Consider the following 14,486-nt stretch of genomic DNA (forward strand, 5'->3'; position numbering starts at 1 on the left):
CGGGGTCCTCCGTGTGCAAAGATACACTGGGGGCTTTCACTCAGCTAGCTGGCGAGCTAGGGATACCTCTGTCCAAAGACAAAACCGAGGGGCCAACCACGAAGAACGTGTTCCTAGGCATCGAGCTTGACTCAGTCACAGGGACATCTAGGCTACCCCCCGAGAAGGTAGAGGAATTCAGACAGGACATAAGGAAGCTATGCGGGCGAGACAAGGCCACATTGAGGGACATACAGCAGCTCATAGGGAAACTTAATTTTGCAACAAGGGTCATACAGGCAGGCAAGGTGTTCGAAAGGCGTTTGACACAGCTGACACGGGGCCTTAAGCACAGTCATCACCACGTGCGACTCGGGCCCCAAGTGAAGAGGGACCTGCAGATGTGGGACACCTTCTTGGCGCATTTCAACGGGGTGCTGATTTGGAGGGAGGGCTGGCTGACCAGCAAACAAATCGAGCTATACACCGATGCATCAGGAAGCACGGGTTTGGGGCTATTCTGAGGAAACAATGGTGCGCAGGCCAGTGGCCCAGTGACTGGCACAGGCAAGGCATAACAGGCAACATAAAATTTTTAGAGCTCTTCCCTATCGTAGTGGCGCTAGTGATTTGGATAAGGGAACTACAGGACAAGAAACTGACACTGTGGTCAGACAACAAGGGCGTAGTGCAGGCTATTAACAGAGGGTCAGCCACGTGCCCAGACACACTTAGACTAATGCGGCGTCTGGTTACATTGCAGCTGGAGGGCAACATAGAACTGCGAGCAAGGCACGTCCCAGGGGTGGAGAACGACGTAGCAGATGCACTCTCAAGGAACATGATGGGCAAATTCAGGGAGCTGGCACCCAAAGCAGAGAGGAACATGACCCCCTTCCCGGTCCAGCTGTGGGAGCTGGCAAAACAGACCTGTCGGAACTGATCACACACGCCCTTGCCCCCGCGGCAGCCAAGCGCTACAGTAAATACATAGAGACAGTGATGAGAGTGGGGGGCATCCAATCCCTGGCGGACAACGATGACACCAACGGGGCAGTGGAACAGTTCATTGGATGGGCCTACAGGGAAGGGAAATCGAGGCCATGGGCACAGGCCCACCTAGCAGCCGTGTCACACCACGCAAAACTAGAAACAGGGCACAACCCTTGTGCATCCCATTACATCAAGGCAGCAATGAAGGGGTGGAGAAGGAAAGAAGGAAAGGCCCAATAGACTTTGAAAGGCTGGGAGTGCTACTAGAGGCCCTGCAGGGCGTAACAACAGACGGGTACGAGGGGCTGCTCTTCCGGGCCGCGTTCTCCACGGCCTTCTTCGGGGCATTTCGCATCAGCGAGTTAGTGGCCCCAGCCAGAGAGGATCTGGCCGAGCACTGCATTCAGGCCAGCGACGTGACACCTAGGGCAAAGGGAGTAGAATTGGTCCTAAGGCGGTCAAAAACAGACCAGGCAGGTAAAGAGGCCTTGCACCTCAGCAAATTCCAGTTCACAGCAGTAATGCGCCTAGCGATCAGCAAGGCGGGCCTGCCGCCAAGGGGCTTTGGGTCCCACTCCTTCCGGATAGGGGCAGCCACGACCGCAGCACAACATGGGATGTCCGAGTCCGGGATACAAGCGGTAGGAAGATGGCGCCCGCAAGCATACAAAACATACGTTCGCCCCCAGCTGCTATGACCAAAGGACACGCGAGGCAGCCTTGTGAGTGACCGGCCGTGTTTTCATTGCTCCAACAGGCAGCAGACCGCACCTAGCCTGGGTGGTGGGCCACTCATTTGTCAGACGAATGGAGGCGTGGTGGAAAACAGCAGGGCATTCACTAGGGGACAGACCGACATACACATGCATCCGATGGTTCGGTCGGTCGGGCATGCGTTGGGAACAATTGGCGGCAGCCCTCAAAGACTTACGCAAGGACGTAGGCCGGCACCCGGACGTCTTAATCATACACCTGGGAGGGAACGACCTAGCCGGGATGGGGCGGTGAGCGCTGCTCCTCGGGATACAGAAAGACCTAATCGAGACGTCCAGGGTTTTTGGGTGCACAACAATAGTATGATCCGAGCTAATCAGTAGAAAGGAATGGAGAGGATCGGCATCCTACAAAGGGGTGGAAAATTCAAGGAAAAAGCTGAACCTAGCAGTGAGCAAGTTTTGCAGGTTAAACGGCCTGGGATCAATCAGGCACGGGTTGATACACACGGGCCGCCCAGAGTACTACGCCACCGATGGGGTGCACCTCTCCGAGGAGGGCATGAGAATCTTCTGGGCCAACCTGTGGGGCACCATGGTACTGGCGGGATGTCAGTAAAAAGCGGAACTTAGAGGGGGGAGCCACAGGAAGACGGCAGCCTCCCTGGCGGCTTGGCGAAGGGCTACGCTGAGAACGGTTGGTACGGAGGCACACCGGAGGGCGGTGCGCCAGAATAGGTCCACTCACCTTCAGAAGCCGCACGGCTGGGTGAGGTGGACTAAGGAAAGCGACCTTGGGATGCCTCACGGCTGGGATTCGTTGCTACAAAAGGGAAGGGGTAGCAAGCAGAGACGGCGCTCGCAGCCCAGCCCCCGCCGGATGGCAGGGCACAACAAAGTCGGACAAGGTAGCGAGGCGGCCTAACTCTGGGGACAAAGGCTACCCCCTTCCCCGCGCAAAGAAAACCCAACCTACTAAAGAACCGGCCCAATGGGGCCAAGAGATGATCACAAGGAAATGTTGAATGATATAACATGCAAAGTACAAATATAACTGTTTCCTTGTAATCCTAATAAACTGCGGCCAACAAATGACCACCACAAGACAAGAAGTGTAGTGGCTTTTCTTGGCGAGAGGGGAAACAACCGAAGGGGTAAAGATGATGCATGCATGTAAAGTGGGGCAGAGTGCGAGGGTTATCACCAATCAGCAACCAGTAACTCCGTTTCAGAGCCCCGACCTCAAACAGGGCAGCCTCGGCGCACGGAGACGGAGTTCCCCGCATGCATCCAAACACCTCCCTTGTTGCCAAGTCCTGCTGAGTGATGCTCATACTGCTTTAATGGTACTGAGTGAAGCTTACTGGTGCTGAAGTGGTACTGCGCTGATGCTCAAGTGGTTCTGCATTGGTGTTGCACAGCTGCTGAGGAGGTGCTGTACTTATGCTGCGGTAGTGCTAACGTGGTGCTGTGTTGGTTGGGACAGAGTCATGCTGAGGTGGTGGTGCTGTGCTGGTGCATAGGTGGTGCTCAGCTGCTGCTCGGGTGGTGTTGAGTGATCCTGAGTTGGTGCTGTGCTGAGGTGATACTACACTGATGCTGAATCACTGCTGCGTTATTGCCAAGTTGCTCCTGAGATTGGGCTGCACTGGTTGTGGTGCACTGATGTGGAGGTGGTGCTGTGCTGAGGCTGAGATGGTGCACAATTCTCAGGTGACTTACTGCACTATTTGCATTTTATAATCTCTGACATTTCTTTTCTGAAATTCCATCTGCTAACAGTGTCTCAAACTCACTAAATAGGATAAAGTGCAATACGTTGGCAGCCAAAAATAACTAAATAAACATACAAATAAATCAGATGAAACACAACAGCACCCTCATTAATTCATTGTAAATACATTTTAAAGCTTTACATACCTATGGGAGAGGGTAACGGAATGAAAGAGCTGCAACAAAAACAAGGCTTTTTAACACATAGGCAAAAGGACAAGTGCTCTGTTTAAATTATACAACACTATAACATTCGGTGTGCAGGTGTACGAGTATTGAACAACAGCCTATGAAAACAAAAACAAATTTGGACTGTTGAGATCTGGTTACATTGATATACCCATCATGGAGTGCATGCAGAACACGAGCTGGCTGGAAAGGTTAGTCTGCCTTAGCTCTCACATTCTGTTTATCTCCCAGAAACCTGATTTATGAGGGAGGTAATAAATACTGAGAGGCAGATTTATAAGCCCCGGCGCCACCAGTACTTCACTTTTTGTGACGTACTGGTGGCATATTTTCCTGCTCCATATTAACAAGGACAGGAAAGCCACCCTGCGTGGCTTTTCCTGTCCTTGTAAATACAGCCCCTTTACATGCAGCACTTTGCATGAAAGAGGTAATCCATGGGTATTGCTGTGGATGGAAGGAGAAACATTTCCAGATTTACGAGGAATCATAAATCTGGAAATGCGTGTGAATGCTACGCCTCCCCAGGGGAAGCGTAGGGAGGCACATCAAGGAGAAATGTTTTCAATTCTCCTCGTTTTTTCCTCATATATGTGTATATATATATATATATATCCAAAACACAAAAAAGCGGCGTGTTCCTGCCTCTTTTTTTCTCGGCGGGCACTCGACAGGGTCGCCGACCCATAAACATTCAATCACCTCCTGGTTATATTCGCTTCGCAGAAACCAGAGTTGAGGCCCCAATAATGTGCAGAAAAGGTTTATTTGGCACAAAGGAAAATTACCCTACGCGTTTCGAAGTCAGCCGACCTCTTGCTCACGGGTGAAGTTCTCATTCATTGCCATTCCTTTTAAAGTGGTACTACCATGTTTTTCAAAGTGCATGTGATCAAACAACATAAACAAAATACTAAGAGTATTATATTATTACACCTTCGAAACCAAGTGGCATTAAATCAAATTGCAGTGTTTTGGCACAGCGATATATACATTAATGGACCGTACATTACAATGGGTAAATAAATCATATTGTTCATGTCTGTTATTTTGTTATCGTGCATGTCTGTTATTTTGTCCATGCTCGCCCCAGTGGGCATATATTATTTATGCACCTCATCAGATTGAAATTGATTCATAATAGTTCTCGAGTATTGCCCAAGTGGGCGAAGACAGTCATGTATCCATAAGATCGCTTCCAATCCTGCAAACCAAAAAGATAATGATACTCTTATTTCATACAATAATGTGTTAAGTTTGATCACACCATAAAAATTAAAATCATTAAAAACCATAGGACAGGAGAACTTCTCGGCCAGACTCATCCTCGACATCCCCCGACGCAGCCACATCTCCGGACACCTGAGAGATCTGCATTGGCTCCCGGTCAACAAGAGAATCACCTTCCGTCTCCTCACCCACGCACACAAAGCCCTACACAACCAAGGCCCGAGCTACCTCAACAACCGGATCAACTTCTACACCCCCAATCGCCTCCTCAGATCAACCAGCCACGCCCTCGCCGCCGTCCCCCGCATCCGAAGAGCGACAACAGGAGGAAGGTCCTTCTCCTACCTGGCCGCCAAGACCTGGAACTCACTCCCAACCGACCTGCGCCTGACCCAAGACCACCTCTCCTTCAGGAAGAAGCTCAAGACCTGGCTGTTCGAGCAGTAACGGCACCCCCCCCATACCAGCGCCTTGAGACCCTACGGGTGAGTAGTGCGCTATATAAATGACCTGATTGATTGATTGATTGCTGTCTAGTTTTAATATATCCCAGTATTTTTTCAAACTGCGACGGACCTGCCATGCCTGGCTGTTATAGGTAGTAATAAAACGTATTTGTTTTGTTTGGTCACGTGTTTTAGAGATGAGTAAATCCTTTCTTTCAAGAAGATTGACTCGATCTTCTGCATGTTTGATTATTGCTTGGCTATATCCCCTCTCTTGGAATCTTTTTTTCATACAATTTTGCTCTTGTGCATATCCCTCTGGCGTGCTGCAATTCCGTTTAGTCCTTATAAGTTCTCCCACTGGGATACTTCTTATTAAGTTGGGGGGGTGACAGCTTCCCGCATGTAGCAGGCTGTTGCCTGCTGTTGTTTTACGAAACAGGGAACTACACAGTCCTTCACTTTTGACTACAAGTTTTACATCTAGAAATTCTAGTTGCGTTTGACTCATTGTACTGGTAAATTTCAAATTAAGAGAGTTATTGTTAAGGATGGTTTCAAACTCCTTAGCCTCGTCCAATGTGCCTCCCCAAACACAGAAAATGTCATCAATATAGCGGGCCCAGAGGACGACGTGGGTACTATAGTGGGAGATGTTATTCACCACTAGCTCCTCCCACCAGCCTAGGTATAATCCTGCAAAACTGGGGGCGAAGCAAGTACCCATCGCCGTCCCCCTAATTTGTTTGTATAGCTGTTTGTGAAAGATGAAATAATTATTTTGAAGACAGATTTTTATCATCTCCAACAGCTTGTTAGTGTGTGTCAGATGTGAGAGCGACCTGCCTCTCAAAAAGTGTTTACTTGCATCTATACCCAGATTTTGTGGAATACTTGTATAGAGGCTAGAGACATAGAAGGAAATCAGCCAATACTCTGGTTTCCATGTCAGGTTGCTAATAATACAGAGAAAATCCGTGGTATCCCTGACATATGAGGGCAATGAGTGTACAAATGGCTGCAGAAAATAGTCAATATATCTTGGTCTTTTCCAGTAAGCTACCCACTGAAGAAACAATAGGTCTCCCTGGAGGTGTGTTCACATTTTTGTGTAGCTTGGGCAGTAAGTACAGTGCTGGAATGTGTGGGTATTTGCAAAGAAGGTAGTTATATTCATCATCTACTATCGTACCTCTCGCTTTCCAATTGCTTAGATTGTCAAAATACTCTTGTTTTGATATGTTATACTCCTGCATAGTCGCTTTAACATAACTTTCCCGGTCTCCAAGTTGTTTAAACCCTTCATTTAGATAAATTTCTAGCGGCCAGACAACTACATTGCCCCCTTTGTCGCTATTTTTTATAATCACATCCGACCAACACTCCATCTCCTTAATAGCCAGAAACAGTTTTTTAGTCAAATTCAAATTATGTTTGGGTTTATGCCTTTCAATCCTTCTAAACTCTTGAACCATTCCTGTTTCAAAACTGTCAATATAACTGTTCACAATTTGTGGCACAAAGATAGATTTAGGCTTGAACCCACTGTGACTACACATTTCAATGTCGATATCCGAGTTAATTGCATTCAAAAATGGGTCATTATCAATATGGTCACACTCTGCCAATTCGTGAACTGATTGTAATAATTCAACATCATGCACTGACAATGCACTAGGTTTGTCCCCAGTCCAATCCTTCTTAGATCTCGCCTTAGTTGCATGCCACTTCTTTAACTTAAGTTTACGCGTAAATTTAAACAAATCTATGAGTGCATTTGCAAAGTTGAATTTAGCAGTTGGACAGAATGATAAACCACGTGTTAAAACTTCTAGCTGCTCAACAGACATAATACGATTAGAGAGATTTACCACAGTCATATTGTTGGTTACTTGCGTGCTGTGTTTCCCCTTGTTCGGACCGCTACTGGGCTTGTCAACTTGCTTAGTGTACTTTTTCCTCTTGCTCTTGTTCCGCCTCTGCCGCCTCTTCCACGATTCCTTGGCGGGGTGCCTGTTTGGCGTCCCCGTGCTATCAAAGTATACTCGTTTAAAATTCGGTCTTTTGCCGGCAGCTGTTCAATCGTTTCTGAGACGTCGCTTTCTGTTGAATCACTCTCAGATTGTGCAGCTTGTGCACCTTCTGTAGCATCATTTGGTTCTTGACCAGAGGGTTCCTTACTTTTTTCTTTCCTCTTGGTTTTAATATTCCGTAATGCATCAAATCGTTTTGCAAAAGTTAAAATTTGACCTTTTTTGTAGTCGACCTCGTCCCGGTGGAACTTACTCTGTTTCTTGGCTTTAATCTCTTCTTCTATTTTCTCTAATCGTTTGTCCAACTTCGACATTTCATTAGCAAATTCGCTCTCAGTATATTTTTCCTTCAGTTTCATGATTAAGGCTTCACTCTCTTCGTTTAGTTTGGCACATTCTTTTTCGGCATGTTTGATCAACATTTTTAACATGTTACTCGAACATGTATGATGGTTCTCCATCCACTCATTTACGAGTTCGGGGTCTGGTTTCTGGAACGTTGGGGTTATGAAAATTCGTAGTCCTCGTGAGATTCGATTACACTCCACGTACTTGGTGAGGGCAGCCGCCTCCCACCATTTGGACTGTTCTCGCTTAAGTGTTTTCCACACTTTATCCCAAAGTTGTTTTAACTCGTCAACCTTTTTAGCTTGTGTTTCCTCCTCGCCCGAGTTCGTTTCGGTGATTAATTTGGCAGCCGCCTCCTTCCTCCGACTATTCCTTGATTCCGCCATTTAGACCTTATGCAACGGGCTGGCCGGCAACCGCTGCAAAGTTCTGCACTTGATTATTTATTCCGATAGGCCAGGAAATCTGTGGCTGATGTTCTTGCACATAAAGAACAAGTCCGCTACCACTGTGTGATTCCCGCTTGTAACGCCCACCACTAGATAGCCCTCTCGGCTTCGTGCTCCGTTACTCTCCAGCGTTATTCACCACACCTGTGCGTCTTTCCTCAGCAGTTCCTGGCGGGCAAGAACTTTCAATAGAAAATCCAAAACACAAAAAAGCGGCGTGTTCCTGCCTCTTTTTTTCTCAGCGGGCACTCGACAGGGTCGCCGACCCATAAACATTCAATCACCTCCTGGTTATATTCGCTTCGCAGAAACCAGAGTCGAGGCCCCAATAATGTGCAGAAAAGGTTTATTTGGCACAAAGGAAAATTACCCTACGCGTTTCGAAGTCAGCCGACCTCTTTCTCACGGGTGAAGTTCTCATTCATTGCCATTCCTTTTAAAGTGGTACTACCATGTTTTTCAAAGTGCATGTGATCAAACAACATAAACAAAATACTAAGAGTATTACATTATTACACCTTCAAAACCAAGTGGCATTAAATCAAATTGCAGTGTTTTGGCACAGCGATATATACATTAATGGACCGTACATTACAATGGGTAAATAAATCATATTGTTCATGTCTGTTATTTTGTTATTTTGTTATCGTGCAGTGGGCATATATTATTTATGCACTTCATCAGATTGAAATTGATTCATAATAGGGTAATACTCGAGAACTATTATGAATCAATTTCAATCTGATGAAGTGCATAAATAATATATGCCCACTGGGGCGCGCATGGACAAAATAACAGACATGCACGATAACAAAATAACAAAATAACAGACATGAACAATATGATTTATTTACCCATTGTAATGTACGGTCCATTCATGTATATATGGCTGTGCCAAAACACTGCAATTTGATTTAATGCCACTTGGTTTTGAAGGTGTAATAATGTAATACTCTTAGTATTTTGTTTATGTTGTTTGATCACATGCACTTTGAAAAACATGGTAGTACCACTTTAAAAGGAATGGCAATGAATGAGAACTTCACCCGTGAGCAAGAGGTCGGCTGACTTCGAAACGCGTAGGGTAATTTTCCTTTGTGCCAAAAAAACCTTTTCTGCACATTATTGGGGCCTCGACTCTGGTTTCTGCGAAGCGAATATAACCAGGAGGTGATTGAATATATATATATATATATATATATATATATATATATATATATATATATATATATATCCTACTGGTGGGGGTCAGTTTGTAGTTATAGTTAGAACCTAGTTTCCAAAGGAAAAGCATTTTTTGATTTGCTAATAACTTTGGCGTCGTTTGACAAATCTTCACGAAATTTTCTCCAAAAAAAGTCTATACAGGTCAGCTCTTATCCTGAAAGTGTGGGGGTGATTCGTCAAGCGGGGGCTGAGAAAAAAGGGGGGTCCCAAAACGCGTTTTCCCCATGTTATTTTCCATAGGACATTTTGAGACAGGCTACAGCCCGAACTGCTGAACGGAATTATCTCAAATTTGGCAAAAAGGTAGTGCTTGGTTCAGAAAGCAACCTTTTTTTAAATGGTGTAAATCCATTCGGAAGTTGCTGAGAAATTAAAAAAATAAGAGTCAAAAAATAAATTTCCCATAGGAAACTTTAGGCAAGGCTACAGCCCAAACTGCTGAACAGAATTACCCCACATTTGGCAAAAAGGTGGTTCTTATTACAGAAAGCAACCTTTTTTTAAATGGTGTAAATCCATTCAGTAGTTGCTGAGAGAATAAAAAATAAAAAGTTTCGGTATCTGGGGCAGCGGTGGATACACGAACCCTCCCGATCACAAGCTTTATTCTAATTGGCTGTCAGCACTTCAAACCAGGTAGTGTTGGCAGCCATCTTGTGACTCGGTAGAACCGAGTCACAAGAAAACAGAAAAACAAAGGTGATAAAAAAGAAAAGGGGGCAGGGTAGAAACACATTGACCCCCTAGACCTGCTCAGGGGGTCCCATAAAAGCATTATAAAAAAAAAACAATATTGGCGAAATTTGCACGGGGGTCGGAAATCCCGCCGAAAAAAAAAAAAAAAAATGAAGCGCGGGCTCCCACTCTTCATTTAAATGAGGCCCCCGGGTGGACCAGGGCCCGGGGGCATTGCTAACAAATATAGGCGGGGGCCGCCCCGGGGACTCCCACCCTTCCCAATTCCTTTTCAATGTGTGAGGGGACCTCCAATGTCCCCCCAAGCTCCGGGGACCGCCACTCCCGGGGCTTTTCTTGATTATTTGGAGGGGCACACAGCCACCCTGCTGCCCCAGGGACAGACACCCCCGGGGCTTTTTAAAAAAAATTGATCTGTGTGGGGGGGGCTCGAGCCCCCCACATGCCCTGGGGACCGCCACCTCCCCGGGGCACTAATACTAGAAACGGACCCCCCGGCTTTGATCACATAGGGAGGAGGGCCGCGTGGTCCCCCTCCTGGAGCCCTCCATGGCCCTGGGGACTACCACCCCCCAGGGCCAGCTCCTGCTGTGTCCCGGGGTGCCCATCTGTAGTGTAGTTCCTATATTCCCAATAGGTTCTGCGCATTGGAATAATATATCCTATAGATTAGACGTAGGACTAAGGTCGACTAGGTCTCTATGGACTATATTAGACTTAATTGTGAGTGCCAGCTAGCTCAGAGGCCACTAGAAACTTTCTCGAATAAACAAGAAGGAATTTGTTTCTGACAACCGCATAAACATGACAATTTTGTTTCCCCAAGATAAAACTGATCATCAGAGTCGTGGAAACAATAGATAGCTATTTTACCCCAGTCATTCGTGCATGCTTCGTTTCACCAGAGGTGCAGAGAAATAGATAGACGGGCTTTTTCAATAAAAGTTTTTTTCCCCCCCCCCCCTCATCTCTACCATGGTTGCATGCAGCCGAACTGTTGGCACAAGGGAACAAGGACTTACAGTAATACCGGCGTGCTGCCTCAGTCATACACTGGCATGGGTTGCAACAGGATCAGGAGGAGCCAACCCAACGGCTACAGCCTATACCATGCCAAGCCCAAAGCCTTGTTGTCTGGTTAACGGCTAGTTTACCATGAGCCAGTGACACCAATGCTTAAACCACTGTCGTATCTTATAGATACCTATGTGGACTAGCTAGGAGATTATACCATGGCTAGGTAATCATCGGACTTGGGGGGAGGGGGGGGGGGGGACCCCAAGCAGCTAATTAGACCAATCAAACAAACGCCAAAAAGCTCTCTTATCTGATTTCCCAGCCCTGGATAGGTTTAATTTCGATATTTGAGAAATTGAGAGACACCAGTCATGGAGAGTTGGAGGAGCAGCTTCTTTCCATCGCTTACAGATTTCTCTGCGTGCCACCAGCATGCAATTTTATTTATTTATTTATTTGCAGGTTTTTATAGCGCTATGAATAAACTCCCGTAGGAGTATCTCCGCGCTTGTGACACCGGCAGAGGAACTGAGAAATGAAAAGGTGATAATAAAATTATTCCACTAGAGCTCTTTTAGTCACAACCGAAGTGCTTATCTAAAGTGAATTGAACAGAAAAGTTTTCAGATATTTTCTGAAATGAAGACAGGAGGTTGTTAGCTGGGCTCCGATTCTGATCCAAGGTACCAAAAATAACCAGGCGAAGATCGATAACCACTGAAAAGCCCAGAGAGGTTGTGCGTTTCTTGCTTATAGCGTCCCAGAATGATGACAAGTGGGGACATTGAAAAAAAATGTGCGCGTCGGAGGCTGATATTAAGCCGCAGCGAGCGCAAGCCACCGGGCCACCTGGGAAAAACTTAGACAGCCTCTGTGGAGAGTAGTATGCCCTATGTAGAGTAAATAAGTGGTTTCTACGAAGCCACGCTGGTTTAACTAGGTCCCACAAAACAGTGGAAGATTTTATCCAAAGGTCATTCACGTTCAGGCTTGGCAACGTAGAAGCCCAAAGTTGTTCGGGGAGAATAAATTCCCCATCAATCTCTTCCAAGATTAAATTATACCATACAGCAATTTCTTTTGTAGCAGCCGGTTTATCCAACAAGAGAGATTCCAATTGGCTACCTCCGCCCGGTGGGAAGTTATAGAGGCGAGGGTTTTGGGTTGAGAACGCTTGTGCCCAGCTTAATATTTGAAGATACTTAAATCTTGAAAAACTGGGACCTATTTTAGACATTAGATGTTCCCATGGAAGTAAAGTTCCTCCCACAAATAAGTCCCCCATGTGGATATTCCTGCCTCCTTCAATGGGATTGCTAGCGTATCGTTCACCCAGCCTGGGGCGGCGGGGAGATCCCAAATGGGTGATCTGGAAGAATGATATCCCAGTCTTGTGGAAGATCTAATATTAAACCAGGTTTTAGCTAGGCTCTGTAGTACCTTTAGTTTGACCTTTTTGAAGTATTTAGGATCGCCAAACTTCAATAAAAAACCCGACTGCCCAACTCCTTCGCCCTACAACATGGCCGAGAACATCCTCCCTACTCCCTACTCCCTGATCTGATGGCATTTTTAATAACATGCGTGCATGTGATAGTTGGAATGCCCATGCGTATATTTGCAAGTCAGGCCCTGCCAGTATCCCCTTTTCTCGTCGCCGCCTTATTTTTTTCCAAGCAATCCTTACATTCTTTTTTTTCCAAATGAATGAAGTAATGTCCGCCTGTAGTTTAGCCAAGGAAGATTTATCAAAATAGAGTGGAATCGTATTAAATAAGAAAGACAATTTAGGTAAGATGGACATTTTTACCAGATTTGCACGGCCCAGAACCGTCAAGGGGAGGTGCCCCCAGGAACCCAGTAATTTCCGGCACTCTTTAGCGACTACAGATAGATTGGTAGAGGCAATCAAGTTAATATCTTTGACAATTTTTAACCCCAGATATCTTAAGTTTGTACTGGGCTGCTCATTTAATCCAGTAACGTCACTATTCCACACCATTATTTCAGTTTTTGAGGCATTTACCTCATACACCGAGACTTTCCCGAATTCGAGGGCAAGCTCAATGGCAACAGGGAATGCGGTTCTGATATCTGAGGATATAATCATGACATCGTCCGCATACAGGGCCACCCTCCTTTCCCAAGCTTTATACTTAAATAGTCTAATGATGTTATTATCTCTTAATTTTTGAGCGAAGGGCTCGATATAAAGATCAAAGAGCAATGGGGATAAAGGGCAGCCCTGTCGTGTTCCTCTTGCGACATTAAAAGGCCCGGACAATCCACCATTAACCAGAACAGATGCCGACGGACTATGATAGAGTAGTTTCACAGCTCCGCGGAAACGCTCACCCACGTTGAACTTAGCCAAGGCCCCCGACAGGTACAACCAGTTGACCCTGTCGAAAGCCTTGGTGGCATCCAACGTGAGAATAGCAAGCGGCAGAGCATTGGTAGTAGCCATATCTATGGCTCCTATCAAGTCATACGTCAATTCATAGAGCTGACGACCCCTGACAAAGCCCTTCTGGTTAGGATGTAAGATATCTGGGGCAACCTTACCCAATCTCTTAGCCAAGAGTGACGCAAAGATCTTGTAATCGGCGTTGAGAATGGATATAGGACGTTACGACCCCCAATCCGTGGGAGCCTTACCCGGTTTAAGAATCAATGTGATAGACGCGTTGTTCCAGGATTTTGGCGGAAGGGCCCCTTCCTGCAATATTTGATTAAAAAGCCCGGTAAGGAAGGGAGAGATTTCACCTGCAAGGCTTTTATAAATTTCAGCTGGGAGACCATCGGGGCCTGCAGCTTTGCCCCCCTTACTCCCACATATTGCAGACTCCACCTCCTCTTCTGTAACTACACTATCTAGGAAGTCTCTTTGCTGTGAAGATAGCGTTGGTAAGGAGATGTCATTCAGCCACTCACCAATGCTTTCAGGGGAGATATTTTTGTCCTCCTGATAAATATTCTCAAAGAATTTTTTTGAAGGCTATTCTGATTTCTACATCAGATGAGACGGTCCCTGAACTCAAAGCAATTGAATCAATGTAATTCCGCGCCTGATCAGTTCTAGATTTCCAGGCCAGCAGTTTGCCTGCACCTTCGCCGAATTCGAAATGGGCTAACTTACTAGCTTCCCATTTCTGAAGGATTCGCTTTTAAAACAGAGGCCAATTGCATTTTAAGTTCCGACTGTTTCTCCTGTTTAACTAATGTAAGACTGGAAGCACCACTGCAAGCAACTAGTTCCGCCTGTATTGTTAAGAGGTTGGCTTCAATAGACGACACTTCTTGGGTAAAGTGCCTCCTGCGGAAAACGATCTTATTCTTCATGAGTCCATGCAGGAAGCACTTAAAAGCATCCCACACGGAGTCAGACCCTGT

The sequence above is a fragment of the Lissotriton helveticus genome, chromosome 9 (assembly GCF_964261635.1).
Source record: "Lissotriton helveticus chromosome 9, aLisHel1.1, whole genome shotgun sequence".
Classification (NCBI taxonomy): Eukaryota; Metazoa; Chordata; class Amphibia; order Caudata; family Salamandridae; genus Lissotriton; species Lissotriton helveticus.